The sequence below is a fragment of the Cyanistes caeruleus genome, chromosome 23 (genome assembly GCF_971803275.1).
Source record: "Cyanistes caeruleus chromosome 23, bCyaCae1.hap1.1, whole genome shotgun sequence".
Lineage (NCBI taxonomy): Eukaryota > Metazoa > Chordata > Aves > Passeriformes > Paridae > Cyanistes > Cyanistes caeruleus.
Window position 1 is genome coordinate 1,754,556 of NC_141723.1, and position 19,275 is coordinate 1,773,830.

Here is a 19,275-nt window from a genome sequence, read left to right on the forward strand (position 1 = left end):
GTGGAATGAGAAGTTCAGATGCAGGACACAGGGTACAGATCCAGGATTGGGGATGCAGGAGACAGCCACAGGATGCTGATCCAGGGGATGGGTGTGGGATGCAAAAGCGTGGTGCAGGTGGAGGGTGCAGCTCTAGGATAGAAGAAATGGAATGTGGAATCCAGGGTGCAGGAGTGGGATGTAGGATGTAGGTGCTGGATTCAGGATGGAGATGTGGGGTACCAGTGAAACTCCAGGATGGTGATGTACCACTTCAAACTCAGAAGAATGGTGGGAGCATTTCCCATCTGATTTTTAGGGGCAAATGAGAGAATTTCCCAATAGCATCAGCTTCTTGGGGACTGGAAATCAAACAGAATTCCAGAATCAAACAGGATTCCAGAAACATTTCTCTTTTCTGAACTGCCTCTACCAGCTCAGTGTCTCCAGGACAGAAGTATTCATATAGAGAAAAAAAACCCTAAAGCTGGAGCAATTCCATCTGAAGACACCCAAATCCAGCATTTCCCTCCTCTCTCCTTAGCATTTCCCACTGTGGAGGTGCCTGAAGGGCTGGATTTGTTGGATTTTTAAGTCAGGAGATGTTTTAGCTCTTGCAAAAGCATCGCAGCAGCCTTGGGAATGCCGCCACATTAATAAAAGCAAAAATGCAGAGGAGTCTGTTAAGGAAACTCCTGCAAAAATCCCTTCCAGAAACATCGTGGTCAATATTAGCTCTTGGTTGGAGCTTTTTTTCCCTGTTTTATTTCATTGGGAAAATGAGTTTTGGAGGTCATCACGTGCCCAGAGGATGGTGCAAGGTGGGTTTTGGCAGCAGGTTTGGCCCCTGGATTCTCCAGTCAGTATCAGGGAGGGATTTTGTGGGGAAAAAACCTGGAATTTACAGCTTCAAATTGGAACTTTCAGGTTAAAACTTACAACAATCACCCTGAATTGGAGGGCTGGCACTGTGGATGCAGCCTGGCAGTGGTGCCAGGGACACAGATGAGGCCCCAGCAGTGCCTCTTGCCTGGCAGGCAGGAGAGGGAGAAAAATGCTTTAAAAAGGTAAAAAAAAAAGCTCCAAAGCAGAAGGCTGAGGTCATTTTCTTGGCGAGGAAGTCGGCTCCTTCCAAATGCCTCTGGGTCGGGTTTAATATCAGCAGAAACATTCTTGGGCAGGGTGGGGAGAAAGCTCTGCTCTCACCATCGAGAGCAGAACCCTCAAACCCCCAAATGCCAGAGAGGAAAAACCCCAAATACCCTGAAACCCCTCCAAATCAGCTCCCCAGCCCCCAGACTGTTTCTTTGGAATCTCTAGGTGTGGAGTAAATGAGGACTGGGGTGGGAGAGGTGTGAAAACAGTTCATGGAGAAGAGGAAAATCCCCCCTGGGAGCAGAGAACTGAATCATTAAAGTGGCTTTTGAGCATCATTTGGCTACTGCTGGGATTTTTGGGATGTGGAGAGGAGGAAAGTGAAGGGGTCTGGGAGGGAAAATGCCATTTTTCCCATTGTCCTGGTGAGTTTTATCATCACTTCAATCCCTCCTTGATTTAGCATCATCTCGGCGGGCTCAGCACCCAGCAACAACCCCCTGGGGCAAAGGGACCTGCGTGCAAGGAATATCCTGCTGGAAAATACATCAAAAAGGAGGGGGAAATTAAATGGATTTCATCTGCTGTGCTCTGCTCACAGGGCTGACTGAGAAGCTCAGGGTCCTGCCAGCGCCTTGCGCGAGCCCTCGGTCGCCCTGCGGAGCTGTTGTGGCTTTTCCAGGGATTTTACACATTAGGAGGGGGTGGTTGGACCGTGTTTGTTTTGCTAAACCTCACCAAAACCCAAACCAGAGCTCAGAGGGGGGAGGAGGTGGGAGATGCAGGGAAAGGTTATTAAAAAACAGGGGGAAAACAAAAAAAAACAAGAGCTGAAGTGGGGAATGAATTTGGGATTGGAGCAGAGCAGGGATATGACAGTGGCAGGGATGTGGTGCTGGCAGGGATGCTGTGGGAAGCAGGGATGTGTGGGTGGCAGGGATGATGCACCTTGCTGGGGATGTGCATCCCACCAAAATCAAGATGGAAAAAAAACTCCTCAGGAGAACTGGGAGGATAAGAAGCATCAGGAGGGCTCTGATCCCACTGGGAGGGAGGCTGTGAGGCGATGCTCTGCTGTGGAAGGGGATTTTCCTCCGTGCTTGCACATTCCTGCCGTCAGCAGTATTTACAAGACAGCACCAGGAGAAATCCCAGGTTGGCTGGGCCTCCTCCCGCTGGGGATCACCCCCTGCTCCGTAACCCTGGGGCTTTCTCCTTGATCCCTTTGGTTTGTGCTATCTGCACCTCATAGTTCCAATCCCTCCTGTGCCTAACTCCTGCTCATGACATTCCAGAGCAGCCCCTCCCAAAATTTTCACCGTCCCAGCACCCTCAGCTTCCCCTGCAGCCTTTTATAGAGACAAGGCTGCTCTCGGGTGCAGGGTTTGGGATGGACTCCACAGGGTTGCTCCATCTTCAGGAAGTGCTGGGAAGACCCAGCAGCAATGTCCTCTCCTGGAAAAAGGCCCTGGGAAGCATTGCAGAATGGAGAGAGGTTTGTGGGATGCAGGGATGCAGCTCAAAAGGGATGCTGGCAATGCCCAGGGATGTTTATGGGGTGCAGGGATGCAGCACACAGAGATGCAGCAGCTCACAGGGATGCTGGCAATGCCCAGGGATGTTTATGGGACACAGGGATGCAGCAGTGTGCAGGGATGCTGGCAGTGCCCAGAGCTGTTTGCAGCAGTGTGCAGGGATGCTGGCAGTGCCCAGAGCTGTTTGCAGCAGTGTGCAGGGATGCTGGCAGTGCCCAGAGCTGTTTGCAGCAGTGTGCAGGGATGCTGGCAGTGCCCAGGGCTGTTTGCAGCAGTGTGCAGGGATGCTGGCAGTGCCCAGAGCTGTTTGCAGCAGTGTGCAGGGATGCTGGCAGTGCCCAGAGCTGTTTGCAGCAGTGTGCAGGGATGCTGGCAGTGCCCAGGGGTGTTTGCAGCAGTGTGCAGGGATGCTGGCAGTGCCCAGGGATGTTTATGGGACACAGGGATGCAGCAGCGTGCAGGGATGCTGGCAGTGCCCAGGGATGTTTGCAGCAGTGTGCAGGGATGCTGGCAGTGCCCAGAGCTGTTTGCAGCAGTGTGCAGGGATGCTGGCAGTGCCCAGAGCTGTTTGCAGCAGTGTGCAGGGATACTGACAGTGCCCAGAGCTGTTTGCAGCAGTGTGCAGGGATGCTGGCAGTGCCCAGGGATGTTTATGGGACACAGGGATGCAGCAGTGTGCAGGGATGCTGGCAGCACACAGGAATGCTCAGGGTGTGTGGGATGTTAGCAGCACCCAGGGATATTGCTGGCACACTGGGATATTTGTAGCACACCAGGACACTTGCAGCATGGCGGGGATGCACAAAACCACTTTACAAGAACACCTGCAGCGGCTTTTCAGGCCTTCCCTGCCTCAGTTTCCCCTTGCTGAGAGGCAGGGCTGTTGGTTTCTCAGGGCTCAGCCTCATGGGACGCTGTGGTGTGGGGAGACCTGGCCGTGCTGTGGCCGCCTGGCTGTCGGCTCTGTGCTTGGCCGGCGGCCAGGGCAGCGCTGGGGGCCCGCTGCTCACCAGATGCGATAAGGAAAGGTTTGGCTGAGGCTGGAAAAAAGAGAGAAAAAGAAGAGTGGGGGGGGGGGGAAATAAAGGGAAAATAAAAAAAAAGCAAAAGCAAAGCAAATTCCTTGGCAAATCAAAGCAAAATTCTTGCACATGGCCTTGCATCCAGCCATCAGTCTTGATAAGGGGCTCTGGGGAGGAGGAGGAGGAGGAGGAAGAGGCAAGATGACACAGGGAACCTGACAGCAATCCCTCTTCATGGCAAAAAACCAGTCAGATTTTCCACTGCCAATTAATGAGGGGCCCAGACCCGGCTTGCCTCAGTTTCCCCACTGCATGCCAGCACTGAGGTGTGGCAAAGGGGTTAAAACCGCCTTGGAGGGGTTAAACGGGGCGATTTTCTGCCGGGTTTTATCCAAAACATATGTTTTCACCACTATTCGAGTTATCTGGGATATTTCCTGCGTGTTTGCTCCTATGGCAACCGGCCCAGCATGAAAGACCTATTTACTGGGCCCAGGGATAAGGAGCAGCCATATGGTGTCAATTTTGAAGGCGCTCCATCCCCTCCGCCCCTCGCCGGTTCTCTCTCCACCACGGTCCCGGCCCCTCGAGAGGCGTCCACCACGAGCTGGGTCCAGCTGGGGTGGGAATGGGCACCATCAGCAAAGTGAGGTGGTGGGTTGGGTTTTGGGGAGCTCAGAGAAGGTGGTGATTGGCTGCAGCAGCGGACTGAGATCCTGTGGGTTCCTTCAGGAGATGGGGATGGAGTGAAGGTACCTGCAGCAGCCACCTGAGATCCTTCAGGAGACGGGGATGGAGTGAAGGTACCTGCAGCAGCCACCTGAGATCCTTCAGGAGATGGGGATGGAGACAAGAGACCCACAACGTTGATCTGGGTTCCACCAGGAAGATAAGGATGGAGACAACATCCCTGCAACACTGAGGTCCATACAAAGAGAAGGTTGAGGACAAGCTGCCTGAATCATGGGCCCAAGGTCTGTCCAGGAGTCCAGGCTGGAGACAGCCTCCAAGCAAGGCTCATTCCAGCTGGGCCTGGAGCAGGCAGGTGCTGGAGAGGTCACGGGCCACAGAACCTTTTGTCACCCTCAGAATGCTCCACAGAGGTGCAGGGAGTTCTGTCCCACCTCTGGCTCTTCCCAGAGGTAACCCCACTGCATGGGGTAGTTCTTTGCTCCTTCCTCAAGACTGAAGCAATTTTTGGTGCCAAAGCAGCTCCATGGAATTAAATGACCAAAATACAGGAAAATGAGGCAAAATCACCCTGTAGTCTGCTGGGGGAAATAAAAAAAAAAAAATCAAGTAAAAAAAGTATTTCCTAATAATTCTAATTTTATTTTGTTGCCACTGGGTGTTTGCTGCAGGGGAGATGATAAAGCTGGGCAGGACCAGGCACAGTGTGGGACAGGGGATTTTGGGAATGATTCACTCCCAAAGCCTCCTGCAGAGGTATTTTTGATGAAAAAAAAAAAAGCCAAAATAGATTAGTTGGGGATTTTTTAAGAAAAAAAAGAGGTTTTACAGCAGTGACCCTTCCCACCAACCTCACCAATTTTCTTTTTAATAAGGAATAAAAAACCTTTCAGCCAAAAAAAACCCTTTTCTATGAAAATGTGTTCAGGTCAAAAAGCCACTTTTCACTGGGGGGAAAAATAAACCAACAAAACCCCCCTGACCAATGCATGAAGTGATGGGTTGGCAAAGCTCACAGGGAGAAACAGCTTCTTTAGAGGCAACATCTCTCCTCCTCTTCCTCCTCCTCTTTTCTACTCCTATTCCTTTCCTTCTCTTCATCTTCCAGTCCTCCTCATCCTTTAGTCCTTCTCCTCTTCCTCTTTTCTCTCCTGTTGTCTTGTCTCTTCTCATCTCATCATCTTCATCTTCTCTTCCCAGGTGATGTGATCTTCCCTTTCCACGTGTGCTCCATCCCAGCACCCCTCCAGCCTCCGTGCCCTGCTCCTGATCCATTCTCCTGGAGTGGAATCCCGAGATTCCCCCCTCACACACGTTGCCTGTCACGCTGCAGGGCACATTCAGCAGCTGCTGCCACCCAGTGCCACCTGCAGTGCCAAGGCTGGGGGGCACCAGGCTGGCACCTGCTGCCCCCTTCCCAAAAAGGAAGAAGATGAAGAATGAGAGATTCTTCATGGAATCTCTCCATGAAGATCATTGGGTGGCTTTGGGCTGGCCCTGAGGAGAGACACAGGGACTGGCACAAGGCACCTGCTGGAATCCAGGCCAGGGGGATGGGACAAGGACAAGCTGATGGGGACCAGGACGTGCTGATGGGGACAGGGACAGAGGATGGGGACAGGGATGAGAGTTCTGAAGGGAGCAGGGGTGGGATGATGGGACCTGGACAAGGTCCTTGCTGGAGGCAGGAGAATGGGGACTGGAAGGAGGTGCCTGCCAGGGACAGGATGATGAGAACCAGGACAAGGAAGCTGCTGAGGACGTGGAAGTGGGAACTTGGGAACCGGGATGAGGCACTGCTAGAGACAGAAGCAAGGAGACCACAAAAAGGAGCCCAGCAGAGCCCAGCATGGGACAACAGCGACCGGACCATGGCGATGGGAGCATCTCCCACCCCCAGCCGCTGCTCGCTGCTCTCCGCAGCAGCGGAGGCGAGCCCGGGGCTCCGCGCTGGGCTCAGCCCAAGGGCGGCGGTGCCGAGCGGCTCCCGGGAGCCCCGGAGCACCGGGAGCTGCCGGCTCAGTGCCGGGGCCTCACTCCCACGGGCGGATGAAAGGCTCCCTGTCCAAGCGGCATTAGACGCGCTGCGAAGGCTCATTCCCGATCGGTCACGCTCCGAGGCGCAGCTGCAGAACCCCCTCCGGGAGCCCGGGATGCTCCGGGGCTTTGTTCGGAGCGGCCCCGCTTCCCGGGGAACCGTGACAAGACGATGGGATTACGGGGCAGGAGAAATAAAATAAAATCAAACCCAACCTCGCTGGGACCACGCTGGCTGGGCGGAAAAACAAAGGGGAGCCTCGAATTCCCTCGTGCTCCTGCCAGGAATGATGGCCCCACCTGGGCGGGGGGAAGGGGCCGGCATTCCTGGCAGGAGAGGGCTTGAGGATCCCCAGGGAGGGAGGGTGGCTTTTGGGGGATCTGCCCTCGATTGCTGCTCCCAAATCCCAGCTCTGAGCAAGCAAAGAAAAGGAGGAAAGGCTTGCAGAAAGCAATCCTTATGAGGAGGGGAAACTTTGCATGGAGGAAAGCCTTGTGAGGAAGGAAATTTCCCAAGGAGGAAAACTTGCAAGGAGGTAAAGCCTTGAAAGGAAGGAGATCTTGTAAGGAAAAAAATACTCCAAGGAGGAAATAATTTCAAGGAAGGAAAAACTTTCAATATAGGAAAATTCTTGTATGGAGGAAAATGTTACAAGAAGGAAAACTTTTGACAAGGAAGGAAACCTCCAAGGAACAAAACCTTGCAAGGAGGAAAACTTTATATGGATGATAAACTTTGGGTGGGGAAAATATCGCAAAGAAGGAAAATCTTTCAAGGAAATAAAACATTGCAATGAGGAAACCCTTAAGGAAGGAGATCTTGTAAGGAAAAAAATACTCCAAGGAGGAAATAATTTCAAAGAAGGAAAAACTTTCAGTATAGGAAAATCCTTGTATGGAGGAAAATGTTACAAGAATCCTTTGACAAGGAAAGAAACCTTGCAAGAAGGAAAACCTTGAAGGAGAAAAACCTTCCAAGGAAGGAAATCTCCCAGGGAGGAAAACTTGCAAGGAGGTAAAGCCTTGAAAGGAAGGAGATCTTGTAAGGAAAAAAATACTCCAAGGAGGAAATAATTTCAAAGAAGGAAAAACTTTCAGTGTAGGAAAATCCTTGTATGGAGGAAAATGTTACAAGAAGGAAAACCTTTGTCAAGGAAAGAAACCTTGCAAGAAGGAAAACCTTGAAGGAGGAAAGCCTTGTGAGGAAGGAAATTTCCCAAGGAGGAAAACTTGCAAGGAGGTAAAGCCTTGAAAGGAAGGAAACCTCCAAGGAACAAAACCTTGCATGGAGGAAAACTTTATATGGATGATAAACTTTGGGTGGGGAAAATATCTCAAAGAAGGAAAACCTTTCAAGGAAATAAAACATTGCAATGAGGAAACCCTTAAGGAAGGAGATCTTGTAAGGAAAAAAGGAAAAAAAAAAAAAGGAAAAAAGGAGGAAATCATTTCAAGGAAGGAAAAACTTTCAATATAGGAAAATTCTTGTATGGAGGAAAATGTTACAAGAAGGAAAACCTTTGACAAGGAAGGAAACCTTGCAAGACGGAAAACCTTGAAGGAGAAAAACCTTCCAAGGAAGGAAATCTCCCAGGGAGGAAAACTTGCAAGGAGGTAAAGCCTTGAAAGGAAGGAAACCTTCAAGGAACAAAACCTTGCAAGGAGGAAAACTTTATATGGATGATAAACTTTGGGTGGGGAAAATATTGCAAAGAAGGAAAATCTTTCAAGGAAATAAAACATTGCAATGAGGAAACCCTTAGGCAAGGAAGGAGATCTTGTAAGGTAAAAAGGAAAAAAAAAAGGAAAAAAGGAGGAAATCATTTCAAGGAAGGAAAAACTTTCAGTGTAGGAAAATCCTTGTATGGAGGAAAATGTTACAAGAAGGAAAACCTTTGACAAGGAAAGAAACCTTGCAAGAAGGAAAACCTTGAAGGAGGAAAGCCTTGTGAGGAAGGAAATTTCCCAAGGAGGAAAACTTGCAAGGAGGTAAAGCCTTGAAAGGAAGGAAACCTCCAAGGAACAAAACCTTGCATGGAGGAAAACTTTATATGGATGATAAACTTTGGGTGGGGAAAATATCTCAAAGAAGGAAAATCTTTCAAGGAAATAAAACATTGCAATGAGGAAACCCTTAGGCAAGGGAGGAGATCTTGTAAGGAAAAAAATACTCCAAGGAGGAAATAATTTCAAGGAAGGAAAAACTTTCAGTGTAGGAAAATCCTTGTATGGAGGAAAATGTTACAAGAAGGAAAACCTTTGACAAGGAAAGAAACCTTGCAAGTAGGAAAACCTTGAAGGAGAAAAACCTTCCAAGGAAGGAAAGCTCAGAGGTTTGGAGGAAGTGAGCAGGTTGAAGGGAGAGGTTCTGCACCTTCCTTGTGGGAGCAGCCCAATCCCTCCTGGCACAGGGCCCAGCACGGTTTGGCTGAAGTTAATTGGGTTAGTGAGCAGCTAAAGGGCGTAGCTTGTCCGGGCGCCTTCTCCCTAATGAGCATCTCATTTGAATCTATGCAAAATAGCAGGGAGCATGGAGACATGCTAATTAAAGTGATTGCTGTTCGCTAATTAAGCAGCAATTCTCCTGCCCAAGAGGGTATTCTCATGCAAATGAGCTCAAGGAGGGGAAAACATCGCCCCAAAAATTGTACAGGGAGAAATCGCAATTTGGCACCACCCCTGGTCTGCAAAGCACCTTCATTATGATCCACATTTTGAGTATTTTTATCCCAAAACACCAGACTTGGCTGTCTCTTCTGTGCTGAGAACAATCCTGAAGCCCTCATCTTTTCCAGTGGCTGCCATAAATCAAGTCATTTAACCCCTCAGCTGTGTCAACCCCCATTTTGCTTTATTTTGAAGTGCTTTCTTCAGATTATGGGATTAAAAATTAAAAAAAACCAGATTAAAAATCTGTTGAGGATTTTTCTACTCTTCATTTCTTTCCTCCCCTTTCTCACTTGTGGAAATAATGACGTCCTACAGGAATCCTCCTGAAGGATAAAATTAGGGCTGGTAAACACAGGGCAGTGCAGCGTTTTGGTCTCACAGGTTTGTCCAAAAACCATGAGATTTTATTTCAAGTCTAGTTTTTTTGGGGGGAATTTTAAGTTTCTTTTTTTCTTTATTTTTGAACATAGCAACTGTGTTTCTTTGCACTCTGCTCCATGTGGCTCTGAAGCCTTTTCAGGTGAAACTCGGGATAAATCCCTTTCCAGCTATTACTTTGTGTATGCCACCAAAATACAGCAAATTCTGTACTGGCACAGGGGGGACTGGCACAGGGGGACTGGCACAGGGGGACTGGCACAGGGGGATTGGCACAGGGGGGACTGGCACAGGGGGACTGGCACAGGGGGACTGGCACAGGGGGACTGGCACACGGGGACTGGCACAGTGGGGACTGGCACAGTGGGGACTGGCACACGGGGACTGGCACACGGGGACTGTGACACGGGGACTGGCACAGTGGGGACTGGCACAGGGGGGACTGACACAGGGGGATTGGCACAGGGGGGACTGGCACACGGGGACTGGCACACGGGGACTGGCACACGGGGACTGGCACACGGGGACTGGCACAGGGGGGACTGGCACAGGGGGGACTGTGACACGGGGACTGGCACAGGGGGGACTGGCACAGGGGGGACTGGCACAGGGGGATTGGCACAGGGGGGACTGGCACAGGGGGATTGGCACAGGGGGACTGGCACACGGGGACTGGCACACGGGGACGGGCACAGGGGGGACTGTGACACGGGGACTGGCACAGGGGGGACTGGCACAGGGGGGACTGTGACACGGGGACTGGCACACGGGGACGGGCACAGGGGGATTGGCACAGGGGGATTGGCACAGGGGGGACTGGCACACGGGGACTGGCACAGGGGGATTGGCACAGGGGGACTGGCACAGGGGGGACTGGCACACGGGGACTGGCACAGGGGGATTGGCACAGGGGGACTGGCACAGGGGGGACTGGCACAGGGGGATTGGCACAGGGGGATTGGCACAGGGGGGACTGGCACAGGGGGGACTGGCACAGGGGGACTGGCACAGGGGGGACTGGCACAGGGGGGACTGGCACAGGGGGGACTGTGACACGGGGACTGGCACAGGGGGATTGGCACAGGGGGATTGGCACAGGGGGATTGGCACAGGGGGACTGTGACACGGGGACTGGCACAGGGGGACTGGCACACGGGGACTGGCACAGTGGGGACTGGCACACGGGGACTGGCACACGGGGACTGGCACACGGGGACTGGCACAGTGGGGACTGGCACACGGGGACTGGCACACGGGGACTGGCACAGGGGGACTGGCACAGGGGGGACTGGCACACGGGGACTGGCACACGGGGACTGGCACAGGGGGACTGGCACAGGGGGGACTGGCACACGGGGACTGGCACACGGGGACTGGCACAAGGGGGACAGGCACAAGGGGGACAGGCACAGGGGGACAGGTGATGCGGGAGCGAGAGCGCACGGCTGCGGCTCTGCCCGAGCGCCGGGGGAGCACAGCGGGTGCTGGGGCCCTGCGGCTGCCCGGGTGCCCGCTGGGTGCCCTCCCAGCCCCGCGGGTGCCCCGCTACACCTGTTCGGGGTGTCCCGGCCCTGCTCTGCCCGGTGCCGGCGGTTCGGGGGTGTCCCGGCGGTTCGGGGGTGTCCCAGCCCTACTCTGCCCGGTGCCGCCGGTTCGGGGGTGTCCCGGCGGTTCGGGGGTGTCCCGGCCCTGCTCTGCCCGGTTCCGCCGGTTCGGGGGTGTCCCGGCGGTTCGGGGGTGTCCCGGCCCTGCTCTGCCCGCCAGCGCGGGGACCCGTCGCGCACGTGCATCCCCTGCCGCCCTCCCGCCCCCCTTAAAGGGCCCGCACGGCCCCGCTGGCCGCACGCTCGGACCGCGCTCACCGCCGCCCGCTCCCTCCCCTCCTCGGGCGGTGGGTCCGCCCGCGGGGCAGCCGTGCTCCCCTCCCCCGGCCGGCGTTGGTTCGCTCCGCGGGGCGGGGCGGGGCGGCGGCGCCTCCCCCGACACGGGGCGCCGGTGGGAGCGGGGCGGGGAGCGCGGCGCGGGGGGAGATAAGCGGCGCCGAGCGGCCGGGCGGCGCTGGATGGAGGCTCCCGCCCGCCGGGACGCCCGCCCCAGCCTGGAATGTCCTGGCGAGCCGCCGCCGAGCGGCACCGGCACCAGGACCGGGACCAGGGAGGGGGCGCGGCGGAGAGGTAACGCGCGCGCTTCCCGCTGAGGGGGCGCGGGCGGGCGCGCGCCGGGAGGGGCGAGCGCGGCTCCTCCGGGAGGGGCGGGGGCGGCCCGGGGCGGCCGCAGGTGGCGGCTCCCGTCTCACCCCGCAGGGCTCGGCTCCTGTCACCCTCGGGGCTCAGCCGGTGCACCGCGCTCACCGGGGAGCGGGACGAGCCCTCGGAGCCGCCTGGCTCTGATTTATGGTCTCATTTCGCAGGGAACGCGCCTCCACTCCCCTCTATTTGTCATTTAAACGCTGCTCTGCTTGAAGGAGGTGCCGTAGGGGATGGGTTTGGGGTCGCGTCCAGCCTCCTAACCACCTTAAAATGGTTAATCTCAATGTTTTTAACCTGTAAGGTCACTTTTCTCTGCAATTAGAGCGATGGAAAGTCAGTCCCTAAGGCAGGAGGTGGTGTGCGATGCCTGCCTGAGGTCTCTGGCTGTAAAGCATCCTGACATCTTATCTCTGTTATTATTATTTTTATTGCATTAAGCTGCCTACCTTCTTAAAGCCACGCGATTCTTGAATTTTAAATTACTTTCCCTTACTTTGTCTGTCTCTTTGCCAAAAACAAATATAAATTATGTAGCTCCTGACTTCTCATGGAAGAACTTTCCAGTCGTCTATCCCATGCTTTCCAATACTGATGTTTTTTAAACCAAAAGAGATGTGTTTTTCAGCCGTGACACGCTGTCGAGCAGCAAACAGGCAATGTTTACTTTGCTCCCGCCTCGTAACTGTGTAAAGGGTTGGTGAAAGGGTAAATGTGATGGCTTTATGTAGCTTTTTCTTTTTAATTATTATTTTACTGCTCTCCCCAACTGCTTTGCTGCCTCTGGGAAGGAGTAGTCGCGCCGATCCTGGGGCTGTAAAGCTGTCAGCTCTGAAGGGCTGTTTACTCAATGAGTTGTATCTTTCACACATGCACCAGAAATTCAATTTACTGACCCAAACACCAGCCACGGCCGCCGAGGTTCCCGGCAGCGTGGAAGCTTTGGTTCTCTGGGGTTTTCTCCTTCGTGGCCCGGCGTTTTCCTTGAACAAAGCAGGTAATCCTGGGGTGCTGGTGCTCCCAGCCGAGCTGTGTGGAGCTCCTTTCCTTTTCTCATCTCCCACTACTCGGGTGTTTTGACAGCTATGGGATGTACAGCCTGTCCGTAGCTGCTTTAAGGAGAAAAACTGCTTTTGTGGTAGCAGTTGCTGTGGGTGACGGCCAGTTCTTTCTCCGTTCCAAAAATCTGCAGTGAACCTTTCCCAGCGTAATTTCTTAACGTTTTTCTGTTGAACTTGATATTATTTGCCTTAATTATAGCCAGCATGCTTTTGTTCCACCAAATTAAAATAGGTGGCGAGAGCATGAGTCAAACACATTGAAACCAAACCCTGCTTTTTCAAAGCAGCTGCAAGCCTATCTTGTGGGGAGGACTTGGTAATGGAGTGATTAAAAAGAAATAAATATATTTAACCTGTATTCCCCTTTCCATAAGAAGAGGGAAGCCTCTGACTGGCTTGGTCTGCATCCCAGAAAATCCTCAGGCTTGTGGGGAGAGCCATGACTTGTTGAAAGCTGGATTCAGAGAGAAGGTGGGATCCACTGAATTACCTACCATGTTAAAAGGGTTTTTTTCCCTCCTCAAGGGGTAGGAAGTGAGATGGGAACTGCTGCGGTGTGGAGGGATTAGTAACTCACCCGAGGATGAGCTCGGTGGCTTTGTCGCCTGGATTAAGGTGATTTACACCCTTAAGCTGCTCCGAGTGCTCGTAAACAGCCATGCCTGTGTGTGCAAGGTGAAGTGTGGGCAGATGAGCTCGGGTACACCACGGAAGTAGCTTCAGGGGTTGGTTTTTGCCATCCTTCGTGCAGTCTTGGTGATTTCTCATCCTTTTTCTCTGGTGGGACACCAGCTCTGCGTTCTTTGCCACCAAACCCCTGGGATAGTGGCAGTGGGATTTGGGCTGGCCCCGCCGTGTGCCCCCTCTGCTGGATCACTGGGCTGCTCTGCTGCTAAAACACTTGGGTTTTACCCCAAAACTGAGGAGGGGGGGAAAAACGCCTTGCAAGGAGAGGCCTGTCTGTGCAGGGCAAGTCCCACCAGTGCTTTCATTATCTCAAGGTGTGCTGTAAGCCCATAAACGAGGCTCCTGCTTACTTTGGCTTGCTGGTGTGCCAGAGGAATAAGGCAGCTGTGCTCTGACTTCAGGTGATGTCACTTGAGGATTTTAACTGTCAGAGCTTAAAAATACTCTGGCTTGTTTAAAGACTGCTTCTGCAGATGTGGGAATGGGGAAGCAAAGCAATGGATTGTGAGTGCACAGCCACATCAGGGTTCAGCATCTCATAAATTCCCCTCTGCCTGTCCTACAGCAGATCTGCTCTGCCTAACGAGGCCTCAGGTGTACCATGACCAGGGCATTAATTGGTGGGTGCTCAAGATGAGGCACTACCATGAACTGCAAGACCAACAAAGTCTCAGTGCCAAAGAACTAACTGGGAAGCATGTGATGATTAAATGATTTGGGGAATAAAGCTGTTTTCTGATGCGGTGGTACAGTCAGCAGCGTCTTCTCCCATACGGTTGTTGGTGTGACTGGGTGTGTACAGGACCAGCTGCTGTGATTTCAGATTGTTTGCAGGGCTGGGTGTGAGGAGCTGTGGGTCAGGGGCTGATCTCTGAGTGTTTGTATGCAATATAGCACAAGGAATGAGCTATATTGAAAGGGTTCCCCACAGGTTATGTGAGCTGTTTCTAGTTCTGTGTGTTAAAAGGCATTGAACTTCACCAAACCAACTCTTCACACCTTTTCCAAGAGCTCCTTTACCTCCTCTCTTTCTGCCAGGCCTTTTAGCCTGTGGTGGAAAACCTCCTGTTCTGCATCTTCCTTATTCCCATGTCCACAGGTGTGACTCTGGAGGGGTTTCATTGCAGTGTTGTGGTCTTGGCACACAGTCCTATGCAAAATGACTTGGAAATGTGGTGAACCTGTTGGGAAGCTGCCACGAGGCTTTGAAACCTTTGGTTTAGTACAAGAAGCCCTGAGACTGAGCAGGTCTTCACCCACAAACCTGCTGCGATTGGGTATCTCAGGTAATGTTTTTTATGGAATCGCTTTAATTGGCAACTCGGAAACCTGCCGAACGTCTTTTGTTAGGGAACGTCTCATTTGTATAAATTAATTGATACTGTAAACTTGCCCTTTGTATGTAGGGTCAGGTTTTTGTCTCCTGCCTTGCTTATGAGCTGCTGTTTAGTGAGTGGCTCCCTTGAGCTGAGTCCTGCTCCTTCCTCCTCACTGCAGCGGTTTGCAGTCAGTTCTCTGGTTTTCTGTGGGCTGGGGAGCTTCAGGGCCAGTTGCTATCTGCAGCTGGGGTGAGACTGACCTGAAAACCTGGTTTCAAGTGAAACTGGTCAAATTTTGCTCCTTAAATGTGAATTTGCAGCTTGCCTTGCAGTCCTGACTCTTAAAGCTGGTACGTGGGCACCAAACTGTGTTCTCTGTCCACTGTTTTTGCTATTCCAACCTATTTTGGTAATTTTGATCTATTTTGTTGTTTGGACTGGTATTTGGCTGGTTCTCCAGGTGTTTTCCCTTTCCTACTCACTTTTTGCTCTCCTGGGGGCCTCCCTGAGCAAACCCTGCTATTGTGTGTCCCCTTACCCTGCATCATTTGCTCTGGGATGCTGTTTGTCTTTGGCAAAGTCAGCAAAAACCTCTTTACTGTATTGCTTTGGCTGGTGGGAGGTCTCCATCTATGCTGGCTCAAGAACTTCTAGACTAGATAGTTTCCTCTGTCTATGTGTTCACTTTTTTCACTTGAGTGTTCTTCCAGCTATTTCCTTGGTAGATGGCTCAAGACAACTTCCAGGGCTGAGTGTGTCAGAGTTTTCCACTTGCGTTCCCCAGCTCGCTTCTCCCTTTCTGCTGGGGTTGATGATTCTCCAGTGACAGTGATCACTTTAGGGGAAATGCTTGTTCAGCCCAGTAAGGGATTGAGCCTTGTACATCCAGACCACCTGCCATTTCCATTAAGCCTGTACTCATTTTTTCTGTGTGCAAGTATCTGCTGTCTTTCAACAGGAGGGAAAACAATCATGCAAGGTGGGTTGTCTTCCCATTTTCCATACCTATGAGATATCTTGGAGCTCTTCTAGCCAGGTGGGACTATTTCTTTTTTTTCTTTTCTCCCCTTTTTTTTCCCCCCTCCCCAGCTCCTTGGGCGCAGTTTCACGTTACAGCTCCATCCAAGGACTCGCTGCTGCAGGAGGTGGCAGGTACATTCCTGCCTCTTCCCCGCTGCGGGAATCCAGCACTGGAGCAGCCGCAGGGGAGTGACTCCAGCTAACCCTTCAAAAAAAAAAGTACCCAAGCCCCAAACTTTCCTGGATCTTGCCCTGCAGTTAAGAGTTGCTAAATCTTCCACTTGGATGATTGGGAAGGCCCTGAGGGGCTGGGGGGGGATGGCTGCTTTTGGCAGCACTGGATTCTAAATTGGATTTGCTGTCTCCTGATCCTGTGCACTCGCTCTGCTGCTGAGCCAAGGGTGGTGCCTTGCAGAGAGGGAGGGGTTCTGGCCAGCTCCCTCCATCTCCTGCCTCTGGAAATGCCCAGTTGAACCAGTCCAGCTCACAGGAACAGCACGGGAAAAGGATAAAATAATTCCCTAAAGCTCAGTGGGCAAGACCAGCTTGGCTGGGATATTGCCATCAGCTTGGCAGCACGAGTGTGCTGGGGAAGGAGGAGACCAGGAGAAAGGGAAGGAGACCATCCCTTTGGCAGTGGCTGAGCTGAGAGGTGAAACCACACCCTCTGCCTCACCTGTCTCTGTGATCACATCTTTGAGTTCTACCCTGGGTTCTGCTGTTTAGCTTTCCCCACAGACTGCAACCATTGAATCTGATAATGAACCAAGTGGTTGAATCTTATTTGTTTAATTCAAAGAGAAGTTTAATGCTTCCTTCCTCGCAGTGTATGGAGTCTCTGCCTTGCAGCCCATGGTTTTCTTTGCAGTGAACCTATAAAATGCCATGATAAGGACTAAAAGGCTTGAGCCATGAGCAACTTGTCATTGAAACAGTCTTGGCAAAGAGGCTGCGCACCACGAATTTATATTTTTGGAGGGGTTTGAGGGTGTTTTGTCTCTGCAGAGGTGTTTGAGGGTTGCATTGCCTGTGAGTATTCCCTGCCAGCTCACCTTCTGTGTGCTGGTGAGCCCCGGGCATTGTGGGCTGCCAGCTCCAATCAGAGGGGAGCTTCTTTGCCCCCCTTAATCTTAGCTGAAGAACAGACAGATCCTGAATGTCTCTGTAATCACTCTATGGCATCTACTGAAGTACAGACATGAGATGTCCAACCTCCTGGAATTGCTGGTATATTCTGTGTAGGCACCTTGTGTCTGAGTACAGCCTGCTCTAGCTGGAGATGCTCCTGCAGGGGGATGGCATCAGGGGGGTTTGTTTCCCAGTCCCCAGTGAGTAAAAGAAATCTTTTATCTGGGTAAAAGGCCTCACCCTAAAGAATCTTGCAAGAAATGAATCCTTTTTCCATGCCAGTTTGGAAGGTAAAGACCCAGGTGACTGATCTTCTCCTGAGGAACACCAGCAAAGGAAGGGGACAGTTCATGTGGCCCCTTCTGAAACAAACAGTCATTGTTTGGAGTAAAAATCCTCTGCTTGCTTCCAGATCAATCCACTTGAAGTTACTGTAGACAGGTGGTATGTTTTCAGTTTTTAATTTCGTTTTTTCTTTTTTTTTTCTTGCTTGTTGTTAGTTGAGAGCTGATGGATCGGCCCAAATAAGGCCATGAGAAAGGCTGGCCATTTCCAGGAGGATCCACAGACAGTCAGTGCATGACTTGTTGCCTTTATCTCTGAGATCAGGAGATTCCTTTGCAGTGATGGATTAATCCACCCTTGAGTGAATAATATAACTGAGAACAAGTAGGAGCCAGCGCTCCAAACAGATGATTTGTTCAGTACGTGTGTGCCTCCCCTCCCCCTCTGAAAAGTGTCTTTCTTCACCGTTTCATTCAGCCTGTTGAAACCTCACAGCAACCTGTGTCTGCACCAGCCCCCGGCCCAGCGGAGGGCGAGGATGGGGCTGTGCCAAAGGCCTCTGCTCCCAGGTGCAGGAGGAGATAAACAAGGATGGAGAGAAGGTGCCTGTGGGCTGCTGGGGCTGTGATGTCACCTGTCTGCCCTGGCCATGACATCAGCTGTCTGCACATTCTGCTGGCTCTAGGTGGGAGTGTTGATGCTGGCACCTGTCTGGGATGGCACAGCTCCAGTCCCTTGGCAGCAGTGGTTGTACCCCACTGAGGCAGCTGTGTCCAGGAGAAATTGTGTAAAGGAGCTGGAATATTGGGGTTGGGGGAGTGAACTCACTGGCTACAAGGAGATGGCAGTGGGTGGCTTTGAACAGAAATATGGTATTTAAGAGGATGTAACTCCTCAACAGAGCCACAGCTTCTTGAGCTGCTTGGGGGTGTCCTGGAGCCAGACACGAAGTTCTTCAGTGACACGTGGGCAGTCCTTGTCAGCACACCTGCAATAGGATACAGGGCTGGAAGGGAGTTGTGCAGCTCCAGCAGTGGAATTCGTGTAGTGAGATCTGTTATCATCCCTGTGGATACACTGGAATAATTCTCTGGCAGCTCATATGCTGGGTCTTGTTGCTTTAACATCTCGGAATGCATCAAGGTCTGCTCCTGTTGATAGGCTCAAAGAGGCTGTGAGGTGCCTGGGGCTCCTCCTGCTCAGGGACCCCCCCAAGCAGTCACAGTCTTACTGAGAAAGGCTTCGATTGCTCAAGATCAAGTTGGTGGAAGCCCCCAGCTTTGGCTTTCCTTGTGTCATAAATGCCAGTAGCCTTGCCTTGATCTCATGCTCTTGGGGTGTGGGATTGGTGGCAGCTTTCAGCTGCATTCTGGAGTTTCTGTGCCGTGTGGGGTGAAGATAACACTTAAAATGGCATTGTCCCTTTGGAGAACGGGCTTTGCTGCTGTTGGCTGTACATAATTTCTGGGAGCTGCGCAGTTTTGCTGTGTAATGTTCCAACCCCATGTAGATTAAATGTTTTGCGGAGTCAAAATAAACAATAGCATGTGGTTTTCCTTTGTTCCCCCCCTTCCCCACAATAAGAGTTCACAAAAGTTCTTGAATTAGGGCTCTGCATGCCATACGCTCGAGCATAGGCTCAAATTTTCATGAGGCTTGCTGAGGGCTGTTACTGCTTGGGGAGTGCTTTCACCTTTGGGACAGCTTTGGAAATCTCTTTTCTTCTCAGGAGCTTTTTCAGAAGGTGTGTTTCAGTGTAGCACTCGGATACTTGTTGCCTTAAATGCTTTGTAGTGACAGTGTATCATAGCTTGATGGAGATTTGAGACTCCTCTAATAAAATGCAAGAGGAGGAAAACCCCGAGGGTTTTTTGGAACAGAAGATGTTTTCTGTTCCTGCCACTAATCTCTGTTGCAGAATGAAATAGGAATGTATACTTTAAATCTCTGTCAGGGTGTAGAAGGAAGCTGGCAACGGATGTAATCAAAAATGTTATTATCAAAACTCTCTAAGTATGTTGAAATTTTAAACTTAATGATATAATTTTAAATTCAGCTATTCAGACTGAGGCATGGTTTTGGGGTGCAGATTGCACTTCCAAATTGTGCATTGAGATGGACCA

General features: G+C 51.8%; 1 protein-coding gene across 1 annotated transcript in view; it reads left to right on the top strand.

The window, feature by feature from the left end:
• The first annotated feature begins 11,375 nt into the window (after nt 1-11,375).
• The window catches only part of CDON (cell adhesion associated, oncogene regulated), a 54,953-nt gene continuing 47,053 nt past the window's right edge, over nt 11,376-19,275 (top strand). Inside the window, exon 1 of the mRNA XM_086861412.1 lies at nt 11,376-11,580. The gene's annotated coding sequence lies outside the window, so the exon portion shown is untranslated. The remainder of the gene's footprint in view (nt 11,581-19,275) is intronic.